The sequence below is a fragment of the Prionailurus viverrinus genome, chromosome X (assembly GCF_022837055.1).
Source record: "Prionailurus viverrinus isolate Anna chromosome X, UM_Priviv_1.0, whole genome shotgun sequence".
NCBI classification, from domain to species: Eukaryota; Metazoa; Chordata; class Mammalia; order Carnivora; family Felidae; genus Prionailurus; species Prionailurus viverrinus.
In genome coordinates this window covers 108027051-108052808 of record NC_062579.1, presented here as the reverse complement: position 1 = coordinate 108052808, position 25758 = coordinate 108027051, and the positions used below count along the sequence as shown (strand labels likewise).

General features: G+C 42.7%; 1 pseudogene; it reads right to left on the bottom strand.

Annotated features, from left to right (window-relative positions):
- LOC125157072 (ferritin heavy chain-like) overlaps window positions 1-19481 on the bottom strand; it is a 38576-nt pseudogene extending 19095 nt beyond the window's left edge.
- Between the last annotated feature and the right edge of the window lie 6277 nt (window positions 19482-25758).

Genomic DNA, 25758 nt, shown 5'->3' with positions numbered 1-25758 from the left:
GAATACTTGCGCTTCTCTTGTCTGCCGTATTTCCTGGAGGCATTGTAGATCACGTAACTACTTTTCTTCCTTCACACTCGCCAATTTTGTAGCTTGCTGTTAGCGAGTCTTCCAGACTTTCAGTAGACATTTTACGTACTAACTTTACTCCTGGCTTTGTTTTTACCTTTCTGCCTTTTTTTTTTTCCCCTTAACCCTGGCCCTGATTTCTTTACCTTTTATCTTAGTTACAGTTTTTACTTTATCACGAAATAGAAAATAAAGTATATCATATTATATATCTAGTAAGCTACCTAAACTTCTACATATAGTAAGCTACCTGTTGGTAACGAGGAGAATAGACAACTCGTTTGAATGTCACAGAAGTCTCAAGGTGAACATTGTAGCTGTGCCCATAGAAGCCAAAGCATTTTTCTTTTTTAAGTTAAAAAAAATTATTTGTTAACATTTTTTAAAAATTTATTTTGAGAGGGAGCAAGTGAGCACGTGCCAGGGGAGGGGCAGGGAGAGCGAGAATCCCAGGCAGATTCCGTGCCGTCCACAAAGAGCCTGACTTGGGGCTCAGTGTCAAGAGTCGGACGTGTAACTGACTGAGCCACCCAGGTGCCCCCAACGTATTTTTCTTAAATGGAAGGGCAGATGTCATGCTGAGCCTTTTGAACCTACACAAGCTACTGGTATGTTCAGTAGTGAGTCAGAAAGATTGTTCTTTTGTGGCAGTCACTTGCCTTGGCTAATGGGGGTGCCAGTCTAAACGGCTAGGTGCAGAAGAGTTAGCAGGCATTAAGTTGTGGTACTGGGGGCTGATCTTAAAAGAAACTAGAACTGGTACAATGCAAGGAGAAGGGGTGAAAACAGCGACGTGGAGGGACCCTAATGGGAATGTTTATTCCTCAGCAATCTTACTTGCTGTAGGGCCACCTAGGTGGCTCAGTCGGTTAAGCATTCGACTTCGGCTCAGATCATGATCCCACAGTTCATGAGTTTGAGCCCCGCATCAGGCTCTGTGCTGACAGCTCAGAGCCTGAGCCTGCTTCAGATTCTGTGTCTTCTTCTCTCTCTCTGCCCCTCCCCTCCTTACATTCTGCCTCTCTCTCTCTCAAAAATAAAACACTTAAAAAAATTAAAAAAAAAAAAAAAAAGAATCTTATTTGCCCTCGAGTTCAGGCTTTTTGTAGGGACGATTCTTATAGTGTTGGTCCCCCTCTCTCAGTCATCCCTGTCAGTCCAGGCCTGTACACAAGCCACGGTCAAACAGGTTTGGGAAGCTGTACACAGAGGCAGTGTATGGGCAGGATTTTCTATGGGGCCAGATTGATCGAAAAGGGTGCTATCGTGCAAGTTATCAGCCTATGCGAGAGGGAGAGAGGATAGAAACATTCGGTCAGAAGGGAAGCCAAGTTTGTACGGATGAGATTATCTGTCCATCCGAGAGGGTGATTTAAAGTTGGAATGGCCAGGGGGCCCCGGTTCAGTCAGTTAAGCATCCGACCCTTGATTTCGGGTCAGGTCGTGATCTCACTATTTGTGAGATCAAGCTCTGTATCGGGCTGTGCGCTGATCGCGGGGAGCCTGCCTGGGAATCTGTCTCGCTCTCTCTCTCGCTGCCCCTCCCCCTCTTGTGCTCTCCCTTTCTCTCTCTCAAAATAAATAACCCTAAAAAAAAGTTGGGGTGGTGAGGGGCCAGTGGAAAAGAAGTGAGAGTGAGGAAAAAGGTATGGATTGAGCGCAGGGGGGCAGTTGAGGAAATGAGTTTGTGCACACTGGGAATGTGTCAGATTGTGGCACGGCCAGCTTGTTAAAGCACTGTAAAGGGCTGTGCCCTGTTTCTTCCTGGGAAAAGGCCAATTAAAAACTTTCTAGGAGCCGACAGTTGTGGCACGTTACCGTTAAGATGGAGTTAGCCATTAAATTAATTTCTGACTCTGCTTGCCTGCCATCTGCATGGTCTCTCTGTGGCCAAAATGGAGCCTCAAAAAATGGTTTGTTCAAATGTCACCATATGCTTTCTTCCAGTAATCCTGACCCTAGAGAAGAACTGTTGAAGCAGTTATCATTGTCAAGTGAATAAAACTGAGAAATAATACCACATTCAAATAAAAATAGCACTTTTTTCAGGACTGACATTGGAAAAAGCAAAGCTAAAAAAAAAAAAATCTTTCCAATTTCTTTCCATTCCCTGACTTCTTTCAAGATGCCTGACATCATTCCTATTGCATGGAACTGTCACTAGGATTTAAGGGGTTAGTGTATACGATTTGTTTGGTTTAGTTTTTAAATTTAAGGAGTGATAAGGTAATATAAAAATTCTTTTGCCCATTCCTTATTAAAATATAAAGCAAGAAGGAAGCCTATCACTGAACACCTATTAGGTGCCAGGATCTTTTATACACTAACCCCTTAAATCCTAGGGACAGTTCCAGGCAATAGGAATGATGTTTGTTACGGATGGGGGAAATTGACACTCTGTAGTCACACAGGTTCTGTAGCTTGTCCAAGGTCACAGAGATGTGAATTGGGGGAGCCACAATTCAAATCCAGAACTTCCTCATTTCAGAACCCTGTGGCTAGCTACTATGTTGGCACCTACCTCTTAGAGTTGTCAGGATTAAATAAGACAATCAGTGTAAGGTACTCAGCAGAGTAATATACATAAATAGCTCAATAAAGGGAAACTGCCGAGTAATATACATAAGTAGCTCAATAAAGGGAAACTGCCATAACCACCACCACCAGCAGCAGCACTGTTCTGCTTTCCAAGTAGACGAGATTTGCTAGAATACGGGATGTGTGAACAACTGGCTACGGAGTCTGAATCATTAAGATGTATTTAACCATGTCAGTGATACTCCCTGAACGTGAACCATATACCAGAGCTTTTTCTCACGCTCTTATTCTCTTTTCATCCCAACGACATTGTAATGCTGGTAGTTCGGCTCTCCGTACTTTACATAAGGCAGACTGAGCCTGAGAGTGATGAGGCAACTTGCTGAAAGTCACATCTAGAAAATGGTAGAATCAGAACTTGGCTCCAGGTTTGTCTAATTCCCAAGCCTAAGCTTTTTGTGCTGCACCTGCGTGCCTCTCTGTAATTATAAGTCCAAATCACTGTGGTCATTTCTGTACCTCACCCGCAGTTGTACTGTACAAATAGTACCCTCCATGTATTAGGCCATAATTTATGTGAATCCACTCACAGATCCCACTAAAGAGGGTTGGGTTGTGATCACAAATTTCCAAGGACCATAATAACTTTTGTTGCGACTGACTGATTTGTTCAGTTTTTCTGAAATGTGACATCATCAGTTGAAAGAAATCTGGGAGCGTTAAATGCTCCGATTAAGTCTTCGTCATTCACGAGTTCTGATCTCTGTGGCTTCAAAATGGGCTCGGAGGACGGTTCAGAATTTAATGCAGACCCAGCTCTGAGAGCATGCCTCGGGTTCAAAGGGATCCATCAAAGGGTGGCCCTGAGAAACGCCCCCATTATACTTTCACGGTCGAGATAACTCCGAGTTTTGAATAGTGCGGCCTGTGAAAGGGAAACCGTTACAATCGACTCATAAAGAAGAACTTTTGAGTAAAACCAGTTGGTGACTATCCTTTTCTTCACCAAAGCCTATGGAATGAGAATGATGATTAAATATGCAAAGAATACTAAAAGTAATTAACAGACTGCTCTGTATTGTAGAGGTTGAAAAAAACAAGGACTGAACATAGTGTTGGAACAACTGAGTTACTCGGTGTGAGACTTCTCCTCCCAGGTTTGTTTAAGCCATCCACAAAATAAATAACCCTCATGCTGCAGTGTATCTGGGAAATAATTACTGCTGTCAGATGAGCTCTTGGTCAGCAAGACAAGCCAGCATGCTCAGAAGATGAGGGCCCAAAGAGCCAGCCTGCGCAGAGCTGGGCCAGAGAATCTCACGCCAAAGATGATGATCTCTAGGGGCGTTGCCGGTACAATTTCATCTTCTCCTTTTCACTTCGCTCTGCGCTTTGCCTAGCTCAGGGAGCGAAAGCCTCCAGAATTATTCCTCCGTCGGTTTCCCCTGAAACACTGTCTTGCATTTCTGCAAGAGAAACAGACACAAGAAGTCATGGGGGGGATGTGTTAGGGATCATTGTGCCGATTTTTAGAGATGAATTTGTGTTGCAGGGTGTAACGGTGGGGCAGAGAATTCTTCCATTTCCATATATCACATTCTGCAGGGAAACCGTATTGTTTCCCTCAGTTCAATAAACTACTGAGTATTCTCGCTGCCCAGAGACAACTCTGGTTGTCAGTCTCTGCCTTCTCCATACTGGAGCCTATGGACTCAGCCCCAACCAGCCCTGAGGGAGAAGGGATGTTAAGAAGTCCCATCCTCACCGTTAGATGAGGTCTGGACCTACTTCTGTTAACACGTTTATATCCATTATGCCTGAGGTGAACACCTCCTCCCCCAACCAGGCCGTGTGGCTGGGCTGGTGCCTCATTTTCCCCCACCTAGCCCACCGGTTCTCCACTCTCCCATAACCACCTACTGAGCTGTATTCTCCGGTACCCATTCTCTCCCTGGAACCTGGAGCTGGTGGCCCTTATAATCGCAGCAGCTCATCACTTCTCAGCCTTTTGGCTAAGATCAAGTGTAAGCTTAGCTGCTCACTTTCCAATTCTGAAATACTGACCAGTGCTGCCAGCTGCCTGGGCCTATGGACACTGGCCCCTCTGGAGAGTCCTAGTTCCCCGTGAGCCCTTGGGTTATGTATAGTGGACCGTTGACTACTTTGTTCAGAGACCGGACCTTTGCCTGTTTACAGCTTTCTTCCCCACTGGCTCACCGGGTCTTGTATGGCCCCTGTCTGAACTTGCACTGCTTTTACATCACTGTGCATCGATGGATACTTGACCATCTCCATGATGTGATGGAGGCATTTTAGTATCATGGAAAGGACAGGAAAAGAGCGATTAAAAAAAATTTGTTTTAATGTTTATTTTTGAGAGAGAGAGAAAGAGAGAGACAGAGCATGAGCAGGGGAGGGGCAGAGAGAGAAGGAGACACAGAATCTGAAGCAGGCTCCAGGCTCCAAGCTATCAGCACGGAGCCCCACACGGGGCTCGAACTCACAAACCACGAGATCATGACCTGAGCTGAAGTCGGCCGCTTAACCGACTGAGCCACCCAGGCGCCCCAAGAGTGATTTTTCTAATTATGCTTAGCAACCGTCTTTAAGGACCTTTTGTGTGAGTGGAAACAGCTTCTCTTACGTATCATCTACTGAGAGGTCTCATAACTTTGGGTGCGTCTGTGAATTCAAGGCAGACTGTTGGGGCAGCAGACAGAGGTGCAAGCTGCAGCTCCGTTACTGTGTAGGACCTTGGGAAAGACGCATCACTCTACTGGATCTTAGCTTCCTCATCCATAAAAACGGTGGTGATAATGGATACATATATCTCACGATACTGGCGAGATTAACGAAAGATGGGATGTGAAAATGTTTTGGGAACTCCACTGTGTCCTGTGGAAGTGAACCTTCCACTAGAACTTCATAAACTGTTCCTCGCATGCGAAGAAACGTGCCAGGGTATCAGCACATCTAGTGACTGAAAAGCCTGACCACCAACTGGTGCTCGTAAGGGGTAGAGTTTCGTAGCTTCAGGTGTAGGTTTGTGACTTAGTGCTTAGAAGATCCAAGATGATGGATTTGATTGCAGTCCCAGTTTGAGGAGGCAGCATGTGGTCGCGGAAAGAGCATGGGCTTTAGAGTTAGAAAACCTGGCTTCAAATCTCCGCTTAGCTATTTAAGGACTAGGGGAACTTGGGCAATTTAAGCCATCTCTTTGAATCTCAGTTTCATCACGATAACACTACCCCCACGCTGTTGGTTTTTTTAAAAAGCCAATTGGACAGTCTGTCCTGTCGACTGGAACATTTAGCCCACTAAGAGTTAATGTATTTGGGATTATATTTGGGATTAAATCTTTCATTTTATTGTCTAGGGTTCTTGGGTCTTTTCCTTCTTTGTCTTTCAGTTAAGCATTTTTAACTTTTCTATTATTTTTCCTTTAGCAGTCAGAAAGGTGTGCATTCTTTCTATTCATTTAGATGTTACCCTATAAATTATGACATAAATAAATAACATATCAAAGTCTAAAGTGAGTCAAAGCCTTGATCCTACTCCTAGATATTAGAAGAATTTTGGAACATATTTGTATTTTGTTTTCCCCTCTGTACCTTAAGCTTAAATGTTTTATTGCCTGGAATTTAAAGTCTATGTTTCACTTCTCTTTTTAATTCCAACAGATGCTATTATTGTTGCTTTTATAGTCAATATTCATTTATATTTGCCCACATTTTTAAACAAAGTGTATTTATCTATTTTGAGAGAGAGAGTGTGTGTGCCAGGAAGGGGCAGAGAGAAGGCAAGACAGAATCCCAAGCTTGATGTGGGGCTTGAACTCGTGAACTGTGAGATCATGACCTGAGCCGAGATCAAGAGTCTGATGCTCAGCCGACTGAGCCACCCAGGCAGCCCTGACCACATTTTTAATACTTTCCTTATGCTTCATTTTTTTTTTCCCCACAACTCAGATATTCCATCTGGTATATTTTCTTTTGGCTTTAAATAAATCTTTTACACTTTATTAGAAAAAATATAGGCTAATGATGCATATTATGATTATTACCATTATTACATTGCCTATAATTGTCTCTATTTTGCATGAATTCTTGAAAAGTATGTTTGTGGAGTATAGAATTCTAGGCTAACGGTTGAAATAGTAGACTATTCTGGGCACATTGAAATAGTAGACTGTCTTCTGGCTTCTGTCGTTGGTATTGAGAGGTCAGCTGTTTATTGGTTATTCCTTTGAAGTTAATCTTTATTTCTTGGGTACTTTTTCTTTTTTTAAGTAGGCTCTATGCCCAACATGTGACTTGAACTCATGACCCTGAGATCAAGAGTTGCGTGCTCTACCAACTGAGCCAACCAGGCACCCCCCCTGGGCTACTTCTTTTTTTTTTTTTTTTTAACGTTTATTTCTTATTGAGAGACAGAGAGACACAGTGCATGAGCAGGGGAGGGGTAGAGAGAGGGGGAGACACAGAATCTGAAGTAGGCTCCGGGCTCCGAGCTGTCAGCACAGAGCCCGACGTAGGGCTTGAACTCACAAACTTCGAGATCATGACCTGAGCCGAAGTCGGTCGCCCAACCAGCTGAGCCACCCAGGCGCCCCCACTCTGGGCTACTTTTAAGGTTGATTGAGTCTCTCTTTCATACACACATAACCTCTTCTGTTCCCCCCACTCAACTCTGCTCGGTTTCATTATGACGTATCTAGGCATGGATTTCTTTTCCTTTATCCTGCTTGGAATTCACTGGACCTTTTGAATCAGAATTTGTGTCATTCTTTTGCCTGTGGTGACTATATAATTTATTCACCCAAGCAGGACTCTGCTGAGAGTGGAAGGAGGTGACATTAAGTATTAAGCTGGGGTTAACAAGCCTACGTTAGGGCTGTCACAAGGAAACAGGTATATCTGGTCACCATACCTCTGTCCCTCTAGTCATCTTATGCTTACTGTTGACAGGGCATGTCTTTTCCTTGTCATTTACTTTTGACCTTTCAGTGTGTTCATAGTTTGTCTCCTGTTGGCAGCATATGGTTCAATTTTGCTTTTTTATCCATTCTAACAATCTGTTCCTTAAAAAAAATTTTTTTAATGTTTATTTTTGAGAGAGAGAGAGGGAGGAAGAGAGAGAGAGAGAGGGAGGAAGAGAGAGAGAGAAAGAGAACAAGCAGGGGAGGGGCAGAGAGAGCGGGAGACACAGAATCTGAAGCAGGCTCCAGGCTCTGAGCTGTCGCCACAGAGCCCAGCACGGGGCTTGAACTCACAAACCGTGAAATCGTGACCTGAGCTGAAGTCAGATACTTAACTGACTGAGCCACCAGGTGCCCCAATAATCTGTTCCTTTTAATTCAAGTACTTATACTATTACTGTTTAATGTAATTCTTGATATGGTTGGATTTAAGTTTACCATCTTATTGTTTTCTGCTTGTCTCTTCTGTTTTGCTGCTGTTGTTGTTCCTGTCCTGTTTTCTCCCTCGTTTTGATTATTTGAATATATTTTTGTATTCTCTTTAATCTATTGGCTTTTAAAAATAAAGTTTATTTATTTTGAGAGAAAGCACACACATGTGTACATGCATGAGCAGGGGAGTAGCAGAGAGAAAGGAGAGAGGGAATCCCAAGCAGACTCCGCACAGTGGAGAGCCAGATGCAGGGCTTGAACCCACGAACTGCGAGGTCATGACCTGAGCTAAATTCAGGAGTTGCGCGCTTAGCCGACTGAGCCACCCAGGTGCCCCAATCTGTTGGCTTTTTAGCTGTAATAGGTTGTATTAGTTTTATTGGTTGCACCAGCAATTAAAATATACATTTCAAAACTTCACTAGTCTATTTAGAATTAATTTTGTGCCATTTCATGTAAAATGTAGAAATTTTTTAACTATATAGTTTCCCTTTAATTCCCACTCTCGTCCTTTATAATTGTCCTACGTGTTAACTCCACCTACGTTGAAAATCAAACAAGAAAATGTGACTCTTTTTCTTCAAATAGGCATATATGCACCTTAAAGAGCTTGAGAAGCACATCATTTCTAATGCTTTTCATTTGTTGTTGAGGATTCGTTCAAGCCTCTCTCTAGTACTGTTCCCCTGCAGTCTAAAAAACCCCGCAATGTATTTTCTTAGTTTTCCTTTTGCAGAAAATGTACGTCTTTCCCCTTTATTCCCGGTGGATGTTTTCACTGGACATAGAATTCTGGGTGGCTTTTTTTTTCTTTCTTCATTTTCAATATGCTATTCCACTATCTTCTCTTCTTCATATTTTCTGATGACTAAATCTATAGTCAGCCCATATTTACTGTCATCAGATAAATGCAAGTTAAAATCACTATAGGACCTGTAGCTTCTTTTTTAAACGGCTTTTTTTTTGTTTATTTATTTTTTGAGATAGGGAGAGTGAGCAGGAGAGGGTCAGAGACAGAGGGAGAAGGAGAATCCCAAGCAGGCTTTGCACTGTCAGTGCAGGGCCCGACGTGCAGCTTGAACTCACAAACCGTGAGATCATGACCTGAGCTGAAATCGAAGGCCAGCTGCTTAACTGACTGAGCCACCCAGGTGCCCCTCTTTTTTTTTTTTTAATATTTATTTATTATTTTTGAGAGAGGGGGCACCTGATCATGGGCAGGAGAGGGGCAGAGAGAGACAGGGACAGAGGATCTGAAGTGGGCTCTGTGCTGACAGCAGAGAGCCCAACACGGGGCTCCAGCTCACAAACCGGGAGATCATGACCTGAGCTGAAGTCAGAGAGTTAGCCGATTGAGCCACCCAAGGAGCCCCAGGACCTGTAGCTTCTGATATGGTGGTATAATCCCTCAACAGACCAGTCTCCCCCTGGTAGCTCCATTTGACAAAATACGCAAATAACCACCTGAGGATTCTGATGAAAAAAGGAAGGCACACAAACTGGAGGAGAGCTGAAACTCGGAGAAGCGTTGGGGACGGGTGTGAGTTTTGTGCTTTTTGTGACCTTGCCTCAAGGGCAGGCATCGGTGAGGGCGGGCAGCGAACGCAGCTTCAACTCAGAAATGGTGCTTTCTGGTTAGGAGGACCAGGGAAAGAGAGCCAGGCCACCGGGACTACAGAGTCAGGGATAATTCCCAGAGGGGAGGGAGTTGGGGAGAGGGACCTCCTAATCCTGTATATAAATACCATCAAAGTCTCAGGCAGACCCCTGAGCCACACAGGTACAGAATACACTCAGAGGAGCAGAGCAAAAGCGGAAAGACTTGATCTAATGTTTCAACCACAGTCACCCACGGATCATGACTCTTTTATTTGTATTGTATAATTTCCATTCAGTTAAAGGTTTTTAATTTCTCTTTCTGTTATTTCTATTCTAATTCTGTTCTGGTTAGAAAACCTATTCTGGATGGTTTCATTATTTTAAAATATGTTGAGGCTTTCTTCAAGGCTCAGCATATAGTAGATTTTAATAACTGTTCCATGTGCCCTTGAAAAAATGTGAGTTCTGGCTTTTTTGGATGCAGAGCTCCGTAAATGAGTATTACATCAAGTTTGTTAATTGTGCTCTTTAGAACTTTTTTATGTATACTGCTTTTTTTTTTGTCTGTCCTCAACCATGAAGATAGATGGGTTAGTATTCTTTTATGATCGTGGGGTAGCGTATTTCTTGTTTTCTCAGTTTTTTCACTTTGTGTCATATACTTAGAAGCCATGTTATTATGCGTATACAGTTTTAGGATAGTAATATCTTCTTATTGATGATTTTGGCCTCTTTATCATCATAAAGATATTTAAGAGCTATTGACTTGTTTATCACTACAAAATGTAGCTCTGTCTCCAGTTAATGCTTATTGCCTTAATATTTACTTTGCCTGATATTAGTGTAGTTATGCCAACCGCCTTTTGGTTACTGTTTGAATGACGTATTTTTTTGATCCTTTTACTTTAGACCTTTCTGTGTCCTCGTATTTTTTAGAAAGTGGTTTTTGTAAGCATGTTATAGTTACTTAAAAAAAAAAACTATAACAGATTTACTGAGATATAATTTACATACTATAATGTTCATGATTATAACTGTACAGTTCAATGGTTTTTTAGCACATCCAGAGTTGTCAAACCATCACCACTAATTTTAGAGCATTTTTATCACCCCAAAAAGAAACTCTGCAGCCATTACTCTCTTGTAATTCTCTCTTCACCCCAAGACCCGAGAAAATATTAATCCTCTTTCTGTCCCTAGGGATTTGCCTAATGAGAATATTTCAATAAATGGAATCATACGAAATGTGGTCTTTTGTGTTTGGCTTCTTTCAGTTAGCATGAGGTTTATAAGGTTCGTTCATAGTGTACCATTTATTTATATGCTTTTTAATGTTTGTTTTTGAGAGAGAGAGAGACAGAGCCTGAGCAGGGGAGGCACAAAGAGAGGGAGACACAGAATCCGAAGCAGGCTCCGGGCTCTGAGCTGTCAGCACAGAGCCCGATGCAGGGCTCCAACCCGTGAACTGTGAGATCATGACCGGAGCTGAAGTCGGACACTTAACTGACTGAGCCACCCAGGCATCCCACATATTGTACCATTTATTAATTTTTCATTCCTTTTTATGGTTGAAAAATAACCCATTGTACATATATACCAAATTTTTTATCTGCTTGTTAGTTGATCGACATTTCAGTTGTTTCCACTTTTTGGCTATCATAAATGATGCTGCTATGAACATTCACATAAAGGTTTTGTGTGGACATATGTTTTCAGTTTTTTTTTTTTTTCAACGTTTATTTATTTTTGGGACAGAGAGAGGCAGAGCATGAACGGGGGAGGGACAGAGAGAGAGGGAGACACAGAATCAGAAACAGGCTCCAGGCTCTGAGCCATCAGCCCAGAGCCTGACGCGGGGCTCGAACTCCCGGACCGCGAGATCGTGACCTGAGTTGAAGTCGGACGCTTAACCAACTGAGCCACCCAGGCGCCCCTGTTTTCAGTTTTTTGGGGTATACACTTAGGAGTGGGATTGATGGGTTGTATGGTAACTTTAAATTTCATATGAAGAACTGTCAAACTGTTGGGCTCCCAGTTCTGTTCCACTGATTTATGTCTATTTTTATGTCAGTATCACAATGTCTTAATTGCCATAGCTTTGTAGTAAAATTTGAAATGAAGAAGAATGAGTCCTCCAACTTTGTTCTTTTTTTTATAATTCTTGTGGTTATTTTAGATCCCTTGCATTCTCATTGATTGGATTGTCAGTTTCTATACAAAAGCCAGCTGCGATTTTGATAGGAATTTTGTTGAATTTGTCGATACATTTGGAAAATATTGCCATCGCGACAATATTAATTGTTCCGCTCTATGAACTTGGGATGTCTTTGCATTTATTCAGGTCTTCTTTAATTTCTTTCAACAATGCTCTGTAGTTTTCAGTGTGCAAGTCTTGCACTCCTTTTGAAAAATTTATTCCTCAACATTTTATTCTTTTTGATACTATTGTAAGTGGAATTGTTCTCTTAATTTCAGAATGTGCATTGGTAGTGTATAGAAGCACAATTGATTTTTTTAAATTTTAATGTTATTTTTTAAATTTACATCCAAGTTAGTTAGCATCTAGTGCAACAATGATTTCAGGAGTAGATTCCTTAATGCCCCTTCCCCATTTAGCCCATCTCCCCTCCCACAACCCCTCCAGTAACCCTCTGTTTGTTCTCCATATTTATGAGTCTCTTATGTTTTGTCCCCCTCCCTATTTTTATATTATTTTTGTTTCCCTTCCCTTACATTCATCTGTTTTGTCTCTTAAAGTCCTCATATGGGGGCACCTGGGTGGCTCAGTCGGTTAAGCGTCCGACTTCAGCTCAGGTCACGATCTCACAGTCCGTGAGTTCGAGCCCCGCGTCGGGCTCTGGGCTGATGGCTCAGAGCCTGGAGCCTGCTTCGGATTCTGTGTCTCCCTCTCTCTCTGCCCCTCCCCCGTTCATGCTCTGTCTCTCTCTGTCTCAACAATAAATAAACGTTAAAAAAATAAATAAATAAAGTCCTCATATGAGTGAAGTCGTATGATATTTGTCTTTCTCTAAATTCACTTAGCATAATACCCTCCAGTTCCATCCACATAGTTGCAAATGGCAAGATTTCATTCTTTTTGATTGCCGAGTAATACTCCATTGTGTATATATACCACATCTTCTTTATGCATTCATCCATTGATGGACATTTGGGCTCTTTCCATACTTTGGCTATTGTCAATAGTGCTGCTATAAACATGGGGGTGCATGTGTCCCTTCGAAACAGCACACCTGTATCCCGTGGATAAATGCCTAGTAGGGCAATTGCTGGGTCGTAGGGTAGTTCTATTTTTAGTTTTTTGAGGAACCTCCATCCTGTTTTCCAGAGTGGCCGCACCAGCTTGCATTCCCACCAACAATGCAAAAGAGATCCTCTTTCTCCGCATCCTCGCCAACATCTGTTGTTGCCTGAGTTGTTAATATTAGCCATTCTGACAGGTGTGAGGTGGTATCTCATTGTGGTTTTGATTTGTATTTCCTTGATGATGAGACTGTTGAGCATTTTTTCATGTGTCAGTTGGCCATCTGGATGTCTTCTTTGGAGAAGTGTCTATTCATGTCTTTTGCCCATGTCTTCACTGGATTATTTGTTTTTTGGGTGTTGAGTTTGATAAATTCTTTATAGGTTTTGGACACCCTTTTATCTGAAATGTCGTTTGCAGATATCCCGTTCTGTCAGTTGCCTTTTAGTTTTGCTGATTGTTTCCTTCGCTGTGCAGAAGCTTTTTATTTTGATGAGGTCCCAATAGTTCATTTTTGCTTTTCTTTCCCTTGTCTCCAGAGATGTGTTGAGTAAGAAGTTGCTGCGGCCAAGGTCAAAGAGGTTTTTGCCTGCTTTCTCCTCAAGGATTCTGATGGCTTTCTGTCTTGTGTTTAGGTCTTTCATCCATTTTGAGTTTATATTTGTGTATGGTGTAAGAAAGTGGTCCATGTTCATTCTTCTGCGTGTCGCTGTCCAGTTTTCCCAGCACCACTTGCTGAACAGACTGTGTTTATTCCATTGGATATTCTTTCCTGCTTTGTCAAAGATGAGTTGGCCATACGTTTGTGGGTCCATTTCTGGGTTCTCTATTCTGTTCCATTGATCTGAGTGTCTTTTTTTGTGTCATTGATTTTTGTATATTAATCTTAAACCTGCAACTTTGCTGAACTCACTTATTCTAATAGTCTTTGGGGGGGGGTGGCAGGGTTCTTTAGGAATTTAAGATAGTGTCATATCTGCAAATAGAGATAGTTTTATTTCTTCTTTTCTAACTTGGCACATTTTATTTCATTTTCTTGCCTAATTACATCTTTGTCTTGTTCCTGATGTTAGAAGGGGAAATGTATGATGTTAGCTGTAGGTTTTTCATAGATGTCCTTTTTTAGGTTGAGAAAGTTCTTTTCTGTTTCTAATGTGTTGAGTGTTTTCATCAGGAAAGGGTGTCAGATACTTTTTTTTTTGCATCTATTGAGATGATCATGTAACTTTTGTCCTTTATTATATTAATCAATTAATATGGTTTATTACATTGATTTTCATGTTTTTTATTAAGTATTTGTTTTAATTCCAGTTAACATATGGTATTCTATTAGTTTCAGGTGTACAATACAGTGATTCAACACGTCCATACATCACATTGTGTAATTTTCATAGGTTAAATCACCTAGAATTCCATAGATAAATCCCTTATGGTCATGGTTTATAGTCCTTTTTATGTCACTGAACTTACTCTGCTAGTATTTCATTGAGAATCTTGGCATCTATATTCATAAGACATACCAGTTTGTAGCCTTATTTTATTGTGATGTCTTCAATTTTAGTAGCAGTGTATATAGTTGTGTTTTGGTTTTGGTTTTGGTTTGTTTCTCTTGTCTGGTTTTCTAGCCTTAGTCTTTTACTTGGAACAGTTAACCCCTTTACATTTATTGTAATTACTGACATGACTGAGTTTGTATATATCATGTTAACATTCATTTCCTTCTTCTTGACCCATCCATTTTGTTACTTTTGTCATCCTTTCTTTCTTTTGGATTAATATAAAAATGTATTGTGCTGTTTTTTTCTTAAAATTTGTTGTACATTTTTTGGCTATTCTTGTAGTGGTTATTCTAAAGATTATAACATGCATTTATGAATTATTTCATTGGAATACAAATTATTTTGCATAATCCCCATAACCTTAGGGCTTTGGAGCCTGTAAATTCTATTTACTGCTCTGTTACTGTTATTATTTTGTTAGTAATATTCTTTTTTTAATTTTTGATTTTTAATTTTTTTAATGTCAGAGAGTGCAAGTGGGGAAGAGGGGTAGAGGGAGAGAGAGAATCTTTAGCAGTTTCCACACTTAGTGCAGAGCCTCAAGTGGGGCTTGATCCCATGACCCTGGGATCATGACTGAGCCCAAATCAAGAATCAGACATTCAACCGCCTGAGCTACCCAGATGCCTCTTGTTATTAATATTCTTGTCAATAACAAGATATTCAATGTGAATTCTACAAGGCAGTATTATTACTTTGTGAAGTCAATGCTTATTTATATTTGCCCACATATTAGTCCATTCTTTTTTTTTTTTAATTTTTTTTTCAACGTTTATTTATTTTTGGGACAGAGAGAGACAGAGCATGAACGGGGGAGGGGCAGAGAGAGAGAGGGAGACACAGAATCGGAAACAGGCTCCAGGCTCTGAGCCATCAGCCCAGAGCCTGACGCGGGGCTCGAACTCACGGACCGCAAGATCGTGACCTGGCTGAAGTCGGACGCTTAACTGACTGCGCCACCCAGGCGCCCCAGTCCATTCTTTTTTTTAAAAGTTTGTTTAAGAGAGAGAGAGCTAGAATGTGAGCAGGGTAGTGGTGGGGGGGCAGATAGAGAGGGGGAGAGAGAATCCCAAGAAGGCTCTGTGCTATCAGTGTAGAGACTGATGTAGGACTTGATCCCATGAACTGTGAGATCATGACCTGAGCCAAAATCAGGAGTCAGATGCTTAACCAACTGAGCCACCCAGGCACCCCCATATTAGTCCATTCTTGTGTTCTTTATTCCTTCTTGCATTTCCTCATTTCCTTCTGGGATGCTTTTCCTCTGTCTCAAGAACTCCCCTTATTTATTTAGTGTAGGGCTTAAAATGGTTGTATACACTTTAGATGTACTTTTAGGGTCATTTAGTCAGTTGTTACTGAAGCTCTCTCAGGCATTTTTTTAATTTAATTTTTTTAATCTTTATTTATTTTGAGAGAGAGATAGAGTGTGAGCAGGGGAGGAGCTGAGGGGAGGGAAACACAGAATCCGAAGCAGGCTCCAGGCCCTGAGCTGTCAGCACAGAGCCTGACGCAGGGTTCGAACTCACGAACCGTGAGATCATGACCTGAGCCGAAGTCGGATGCCCAACCGACCAAGCCACCCAGGTGCCCCTCTCAGGCATTTAAAATATGAGTTTTGTAATGTATCCACATTTAATTATCACAGCAAGAGTATTTATTTACTGTAATATATCGTATTCTACCTGGAAGCAGTTGTGAGATTATTTTTCAACATCTGTTTCTTTCTTTCTTTTTTTCCTTTTTTCTTTTTTTAAAATAGGCTCCAATATCAACGTGGGGCTTGAACTCATGACCCCAAGATCAAGAGTCACATGCTCTACTGACTAAGCCAGCCAGGCACCCCTAAATATCTGTTTCTTAAACTTGATTATAATCTACCTGGAGGTAGGAATGCTGTCTGGTGTGCTTAGTTTGGGTTGTCTGCCATTTATAAGTTATTGGTGAATAAATTAATGAATGAGTGAGATAATGTCTATAAACTGCTGCTCAGATAGTAGATATTTGATAAACTAAGTGCTACTTCTCTCTCCTAACTCCTTGATTCCTGTCCACTATATATCATACCAGGGTGGGACCTAAAATTTGCACCTATTATCAGTTATTTTTGCCTACCTTTGAACAGAGAGCAAAGAGAATGGAATAGAATATTTATAGATAGATATTAATAATAGAATATTCTATTTGAATAGAGCAAGTACAAGCATCAGGGAAGGCTACAGAGCGGGGATGTTGAGGTACAGCTGACTGACCTTAACTTCTAGAGGTTTGGGGCGATTTGGGTGGCTCAGTAGGTTAAGTGTTTGACTTTAGCTCAGGTCATGATCTCGCGGTTCGTGAGTTCGAGCCCCATGTTGGACCCTGTGCTAACAGCTCAGAGCCTGGAGCCTGCTTCAGATTCTGTATCTCCATCTCTCTCTGACCCTTTCCTGCTCGTGCTCTGTCTCTGCCTCTGTCTCTGTCTCTCTCTCTGTCTCTCTCTCTCTCTCAAACATAAATAAACATTAAAAAAATGAAAAAAGAAACTTCTACAGTTTTGCTGGCACTCAGTAACTGAGAGCGTGAGGATTTGACCTTTTTCATTTTACAGTGTTGAGATTGGGGCTGTGCTAGTGGATGATTTGTGAAGTAACCCCTCTCGTATTTCAGCTGCAGAAACGTGTTAAGTTATACTTAGTCCATTTATGAATTCAAACTGGAGGATGCAATGATAAGCACTTCGCATCCTCTCTGGGTAAAAATCTGCAAATGAGCAAAATAGCCTGGGGAAAATGAGGTGCATAATGTGACTACATGGAGAAAAGATGCAGAATGGACCCCATTCTCTGTAAGTTACATAATAAGGTTTTTGACATACAAGAAAATGGTGCTGTGTGCGTAGCTGGCTTTCAGTGTGTATCTCAGGTTCTTGTAAAAGTAGTTGCTGCCTCCCTGCATTCTGGAATCAAGAGTCATATTGGCCGGAGAGAGCCAATTATAAGTCAGCTAGCCACTCTGGTTATCGATTGTTATGACACAAATTGAGGGGAAAGGATTTATACTTGGTCATTTTTCAAAAAGTATGCTCTAAGAGACATTCATTGTCTTGTCTGAACTGCTTAAATTAGTAGCCTCAAAGTTGTGACATTTTTAGAAGAGAAGCATCCTATTGCTTCCAAAGAGAATACATCACAGCCAGTGAAAGGTAAAAGGAATTTTTGAGTGACTCAACACAATAATATTCTTTTGCTTTTTTTTTTTTTTATGTTTACTTTTTGAGAGAGACAGAAAGAGCGTGAGTTGGGAAGGGGCGGAGAGAGGGGGAGACACAGCATCTGAAACAGGCTCCAGGCTCTGAGCTGTCAGCACAGAGCCTGATGCAGGGCTCGAACTCGGGAACGGCAAGATCATGCCCTAGGCTGATGTCAGACGCTTAACCGCTTAACCCACTGAGCCACCTAGGTGTCCCTCTTTTGCTTTCTAAAGTACTTTATTTTGGGGAGGAGCCAAAGGGTTCTACATTTTAACAATTCTGTGTGGTCTTCCATCTTGAGAATAAGTTAAAGTAACTTCCTCCTAGTTGTCCCAGTAGTTTGGCTTATACATGGCTGGCATTTTTTAATTGGCAGAGCTCACTCCCATTCATTTTAATTTGGGTCTCATGGTAATCCTTTGAGGTGGGCAGGGAAAAGAGTAACTGTCTGTCTTACGGGTATGGAAACCAAGACTCTGAGTCCTGGCCAGTGTTCTTGCCTTTATCCCACTCTGCCATCCAAGAAGCTGGGTATATGTGGACTGGCTTTGTTATTATTTGTTCAGCCATTTAAACCCCCCCCCCCCCACGTTTCACTTTTTAATATATTAGATAGGGAATGAATACATGAATTTTTAAATTCTTGCTGGATCAAAAGACCTTTTTCCCTCCAATATTTAATTAGATTTGTATGTGGTACCCTACCACAAACTCTGCTTTCATCTGAGAGGTCCTGTCATGGTAAAATACATCCGGGAGGAAAAATATCGAAAGGTAAAAGAAAAAAAAAATTCAGGTTGAGATGAAGTGTTTGAGTTAAAGAAAAATTCTTGCAACAATAGCTTTCCCACCCCAATGACAGAAACGAGTGGTGAGAAAGGCAGGACTATAGTAGAAAGGACAAACATGATTATTAATTCATTAGTAAACCTCACTTCCCTCCTGGAGCATTGATCATTTTCCTTCTATTGGGCCTAGTCTGTTTCTCTGTTTGATGATGAGCTATCAGATGAAAAAATAATCAGACTTGGTAACTGTTTATAACTGATTATATCCATTTGATATAGCAAAATGAAGAGCTTTCAGCCAAGGGTTGGATGCATCTGCTTTTTTGTATGGTTAATTGAATTGCCAGTAGTGCTTCATCATAAGCTTTGCAAGATTTTTGTAGAGCATTAGGCCTACAAAATTGGCCTTCACCCTAGTGGTGACCCAAGGGACTGGAAACGCCTCTGTTCAGCCACGTCACACCCCTTCTTGTCTGTATTCCTTCATTGCTGACTGGTGTAGGCGCTGTGTGTGTGTGTGTGTGTAAATAACTGGCTGAGTGCACCTTTAAAAATTTTTTTTAATGTTTATTTATTTTTGACAGAGACAGAGCATGAGTGGGGGAGGGGCAGAGAGAGAGGGAGACACAGAATCCGAAGGAGGTTCCAGGCTCTGAGCCGTCAGCACAGAGCCTGATGCGGGGCTCGAACTCACGGACCTCGAGATTGTGACCTGAGCCGAAGTCGGACACTCAACCGGCTGAGCCACCTGGGCGCCCCTGAGTGCACCTTTTCTTCAGTGTATACCTACTTTAATAGCCTTATTTTTACTCTGAGTTTACTGTTGCCTTGAGGTTAAGTTCATTTATTCATATAGTATTTGTTGAGCACTCACTATGTGTTAGGTACTGTTCTAGGCCCTAGAGATAAAGCAAAAAGTAAGGCAGGAATATATCCCTGACCTTATAAAATATAGATTCAAGTGACAGGGGAGACAGAATCAAACAGTAAATAAAAAGTACGGTATGTTGGCGATAAGTGCCATGGCGTAAAATAAAGGAACATAGAGAGACAGGGAGTGTACTTGTGGTATATGGGAGATGGTACCATTTGGGACCGGGTGGCAAGGGAAAGCCTTGCTGATAAGGTGCCATTTGAGTGAAGACATAGAGGATTTGAGGGAGTGATGCATGCAGACACCAGGGAGAAAGAACATTCCAGGCAGAGGGAGAGTAGCCTCTGTATAGCCAGTTATGTGAAATGTCAGATGACTAGAGCTGAGTAAAGGAGGTGGACCATGATGGCAGACAAAATCACAAATCACATGGAGGTCCAGATCACGGAGGGTCTTGTAGTCTAGTGCCAGGATTTGAACCCAGATTCTGGAAGAAGTTGGGAGCCAGTGCCAGCGTCTGCACAGAGAAGGGATATGATCTGACACGTGTTACCCGGATCCCTCCACCCGCTGTGTTGAAAACAGATGGAAAGAAGCATGGGCCGAAACAGCTCACTCAGGAAGCTATTGCAGCAGTCTGGGGCAGAAATGATGGCAGCCGGACCAGGGCGGTGACCATGGAGGGAGTGAGAAATGCTGGGGTTCTAGATGTATTCTGAAGGTATTGCCAGTAGGATCTTCTCACAGGTGGAGTATGGGTGTGAGAGAAGGCGAGGAGTCAGAATGACTAAGGATTTGGCCTGAACAGTAGGAAGGATGTGATTGTTAACTTGGATGGGGGAAGACTGAGGAGGGGCAGGTTGTAGGGGAAAGTCTGGGTTTTGGTTTCAGACATGTTAAATTTGAGGTGCCTGTTCGACACTCAGGTGGAACTCTTGAGGAGGCAGCTGGATACACACATCTGGGCTTCAGAAAAAAAAATAGGCTTACATTTGTGAGTTTTCTGCATAGAGGTGGAGTTGAAAGACACGGGACGGATGAGACCACCAAGAGAGTAAGTGTAGAGAAGGGGCGACGGCCAAAGACTGGACCCCGGAGCCCTCTAACATTTCAAGGTCAGGAGACGGGGAGGAGCTAGCAAAGGTGACCAAAACAGAGATGGCAGCGAGATGATCTGAGCGACCCCAAGTGTGTGCCTGACAGAGTAAATGCAGAACAAAATTTGTTTCCGGGAGTCCTTCGCTCTATTCGGCCCTTGGTGGAGGGACTTCAGAGTGGACTGTGTGTGAGGGGTCTCCTCACGTAAAGTTTTGGGGTGGGGGAGACCACCCCCTGATGATTTTGTTACAAGATGGCGAAGATACTGGGCAGTGACAGATGTGTCAAAGCAACTAGTGTAATGGAACCACTTTTTGTTCTAGCAAATGCAGTGTGTTTTAATTAATTAAGACATTGTTGCATTCCATCCCCATGACGGGTTACTTTAGTACTTTGCCAGTCTTTCTCTTTTCTTCTTCTTCTTCTTCTTCTTCTTCTTCTTCTTCTTCTTCTTCTTTTTTCAATTTGGGGACAGGACAGGCAGGATAGGGATGTAAAGGTCAGCATGAAGCAAGAGAGACTATTTGAACGTTTGACATCGTTGGTTCTGACATTCAACAACAGGTGACACAAAAGAGGACCCAAGAGCTGTTTTTCCCGTCTGCCACCATCAAATGTCATGTCACCAGTGACAGCTTGGAAGCTGATTCCATATCTCTGTTTGTTTGAAGAGCTATCCTTGATATACACATGTCTTCTGAAGCAGAAGGTCCAGGCCGTATGTATTGTGAATTGAACCCTCAGCCCAACTTTTGGTCCTTTGCTCTTTGAATGTTACCTTCCCTGAAGTGGCCTGCCAGTATCTGTCATTTGTAATCAATTTAGAAAATCAGTGAGCAGGTGCAAATTCTGAGAATATCTTCAAGTCCCAGGTGAGCCTTCGCAAAGCACAGTGGTGGTGCAGCATCCTTGATGTACCTAGGAATAGTACTAATTAATTTTCAGTGCCTTTCCCCATCTGAGAATTTTGGTCAGAAAGACTCATTTCTAAAAGATGGCCCGGAGCAGATTTAAGCACAGAGCCCTTTAATTGGCGCGAGCAAGCACCAGTTGGACTTTCTGAATTGAGTTCTTTTGTGGTTAACCAGAGCGCATAGAGACAGCACTAATTGCCTCTTAGCTCCCAGAAGGAGAAGAGGAAAGGGGGTGGGGGAGAAAGCAAAGTAGTGAATGGTTTGACTGAATTAGTCCATGGGCATTGTTGCTTGGCTTTGTTTCTTCACGTGCAGCCTCCTTTGAAAATAAAACCTCTGAATTATAAACAGGTAGTGTAGCAGGTGGACTGTGTAATGATTTTTATAATTTGATACAAAACTTCAAAAATCGACTTCTGTGAATCATAGCTTGAAGTGACCGGGCTTAGGATTTGAGCCTGTCAGGTTTTCTGAAACCTTCATTTTCTTTTTGGGATAGGCTTATGGAGTTGAGGCTCTTTTTGATTCAAATACCAGAACATTCTCTTGGTTATTACACCTGGACGCACACACCTGCAAACAAAGGGTGCTGGTTTATGAGAGCTTTTCATTTCAAAAGAGAACCATCGAGTTAGTAAGAGAATAAAGACTATAGAGTATGTGCTCAATTATAAGATGTCACATTCTATGTGGAATGACTCATGCCCTTAGGCAGGTAAGCTAAAAATAAACTCTTGCCATAAATAGAGCCTACACGTATGAATCCAAGAGAACTTTTGACGGGAGAGAGAAGTGGCTTCTGCATTGTGTTGTATTCTTTTTTTTTTTTTTAAACATTTATTCATTTGTGAGAGACAGAGAGCACAAGCAGGGTAGAGGCAGAGAGAGAGAGGGAGACACAGAATTGAAGCAGGCTCCAGGCTGCGAGCTGTCAGCACACAGCCCGACACGGGGCTCGAACTCACAAGCTGTGAGATCATGACCTGAGCAGAAGTCAAACGCCCAACCGACTGAGCCACCCAGGCGCCCCTTTTGTATTCTTGAGGCCACTGTTGTTCACGGTTGAGAGAGAAGCGGGGCACCTAGGGGGGTTTTGGGTCCCAGTCTGTAGCCTTGCACCAACTTGCTAAAGAGATCCTGGGAACGCATTTCGTGTTTTTCTAACGGGCTTTCTCAATTCGCCAAAATGAATACGGCGCGGTGTGGCAGGAGTCCTGCTTGACCGAGTTCTGGGTTAGCAGCGCCGGGGCCCGCTCCACACGGCGCTGCCCGGATCTCTGGAGCCCTGGGGGCCGGTCCGTCACCACCACGTCCAGAGCATCCATTTTCACAGAGGCCCATCGCGTGCCAATCTGCGGGACTTGCACCTTATCCAGTAGCTGCGGATTTCGACAATTAGGTTGAAATAGTGACGTTCCTCTTCATGATGTGATAAGGGGTTCCAGCCCCACGCTTAACTGCTGCTCACCCTAGCTGGAAATGAGGGTGAGGGGGCCGTGTGCTCGTTTTCTCCGCAGATGTAGGACCCCTCTTTGCCATGTGTCTTGACACAGAGGTGTTTGCCTCGTTGACATCCTTGTTCAGTGCTTTCTCCTTATCTGTCCACGCAGGCCTTTGCCTCATTTTAACCTCAGCCATGCAGGGCAGCGTATGAATTTCAGGGGTTTTTTAAAGTGTTTATTTATTTTGAGAAGGAGGGAGCGCGCAGGGGAGGGGCAGAGAGAGAGGAAGAGACCAAATCCCAAGTAGGCTCTGCGCTGTCGGCGCACAGCCCCACGTGGGGCTCCAGCTCACCAACTGCGAGGACCGTGACCTGAGCCGGAATCAAGAGTCCGGCGCTTCACTGCCTGAGCCACCCGGGCGCCCCTGAAGTTCAGAGTTAAGTAGAAGCAAGACCGGATTATTTTGTCTCCTTCTCTTTATATTCACCGCTTGACTTGTTCACTCAATCATTCAGGCATTTTTCTAGAAATAACTATAGGAATCATCCTGTGATACTTTGCATCAGGTGGTAAGTAGCACCTGAGAATTAGCGGCAAAGAACACTGTCAGTGATGGTATAAAGCCATAACTGCAAATTGCTGAAGAAATAGGAGGCAGGCTTCTGGAGAGTCTGGGAATAAGAGGTGGGCGTAGGTGATGAAGATGTCTTCAGAAATGCACAGAACTATCAGTTGTTGGAATCTTCTCTCCCCTTCTCCTTTGTTTCAGAAGCGGCCTTATTTAGAAATAGCCTTTTTGGAGGTGATCAACTTAAGAGGACATCTTTAAGGTGGGCCCTAATCCAGTATGATTGGTGTCCACATAAACAGGGGAGATTTGGACACAACAGACATGTACAGAGAGGGGAGACCATCTACAGGCCAAGAAACACCGGAGGCTACTAGAAGCTTGGAGAGGGGCAAGGAACAGAGCCTCCCTCACAGTCCTCAAAAGGAGCCATCCCTGCCAACACCTTGATCGTGGGCTTGGAGCCTCCAGACCGGTGAGAAAACGAGTTTCCGTTGTTTAAGCGACCCAGTTGTGGTGGCTTGTTGTGGCGGCCCTAACACACGACCATGGTGGGCACAAGGAGGATTTCCTAATCATTAAATCTAGAGGCCTTTTCTTACTGTGGTCCACCATTCTGTACCTTTTAACCCTAGTAGCCGCCTTCACTTTTGAAATTTGAGAGTCAGCGTGGCGAGGTGGCATAAACCGGAGCTCTGGAATTAGGCCAGGCTCGGCTCAAATTCTTGGGCAATTTAATTCATCTTCTCTGTGCCCATTAAATGGCATTTGTATCTACCTCGTATGGTCGTCGTGAGGATTTACATGAGATACAACGTATGAAAAATAGATGTTATCCAACGAGCACAATATAAATAAAAACCGAACGTTCGCTCTTGTAGCCAAGCTGGGAAGGACCCGGACACTGGGCAGTTCGCTGAGATGGTAAGTCGTCCTGGTGTTGGGTTTTCCTCTGTGCTCCTGCCATGCTCACTGTGCTTAGCACGCTGGATACTTTGATTTGTGCATTTCCTCTCCTGTTAGATTTTGAGGTCCGTGGGAGTGCGCGTAGTAGATGCTTGATGAACGGGGAAGGAACTGAATGGGACAAACCTAACAGCATATTCGGCCAATCCAAGGGCTAAGTGCTCGTGCTGTTGCATCCAGACTCACTGTGGAAAGCAGAGAGCGGTAGGAGGCTGGGAGATGATAGAAGCTACTGTGAATGAGTCGATCGTTTGCATTAAAATGTGTTTTTCTGAAGTTCTCAGCAACCCCCTTAGCTAGGACTGGATTTCAAAAAAAAAAAATTAGTTTTGGGGCACCTCAGTGGCTCAGTCGGTTAAGCGTCCGACTTCGGCTCAGGTCATGAACTTGCGGTTTGTGAGTTCGAACCCCGCGTCAGGCTCTGTGCTGACAGCTTGGAGCCTGCTTTGGATTCTGTGTCTCCCTCTCTCTCTGCCCCTTCCCTGCTCATGCTCTGTCTCTCTGTCTCTCAAAAATAAATAAATGTTAAAAAAAAATTAAAAAGATTGACCTTTTACTTTTGTTTTTTTCTAAGCAGTTTCTCCCTTAAAAAATGCAGAATGCCAAAACCAGAAAGAGCACTCGAGGTATGGGCCAAAATTCTATAAATATGAGTAGATCGGAACTTCCTAGTTCCTGTATCACTCGACAAAAGCCAGCTGACTGCATGCAAGAATGGACTTCTTCAGCAAATACTAATTTTCTTTAATGAACAGTCTGGAGGCTCTTTGTATTCCTGATTATATGAGACGCTGAGATGGGTTTACATTGATTTTGTTGTAATTCAAACATAAGGGTGCCTTTTACATCAATCTGAGGGTTATCTTTTCTAGTCATTCAGGAGCCTGAATGGCTTTGCAAATAACTATTTATTCATTTTACGCATGGCCCCTCTCCTACCCTCCAATTTTTCTAGTCTAGGTACAGCTATTTCTCGGCTTAAGCCTAGAAAGAAAAAAAATCATGGTGGACTTTTCTAGTGCTATTCATTTCAGGCTTTGTTACGGAGCTTAAAAAGCTCTATTTCTGCTTCCCTGGGTAAGAAGGTTTCCTTGGCTAGATAAGATGGTAAGCATTAATAAAATATTATTACGGTTTAAATGCAGGCAACAGTTGTGTTACCCACCCCCACCATCCTCGAAAATAAAAAGCATAAAGTAGGGAGTGGCAGGAGATAAAACTGAACAATGAAGCATTTTTTGAGAAAGAGGAGTCGAGTGCTTCCCAGCTCCCCGCCAAATCCGTGGCCTGACTCTGACCCGATTCAGCCCAGCCCCATGTACATTTCACCCTAAAACTCAGTGTAGGGCAAAGATAATCAGTATCCTTTTGTATCATACAACCCAGGTTGTCTTTTTTTTAAAATTTCTTTTTATTGTTTGTTTATTTTTGAGAGAGAG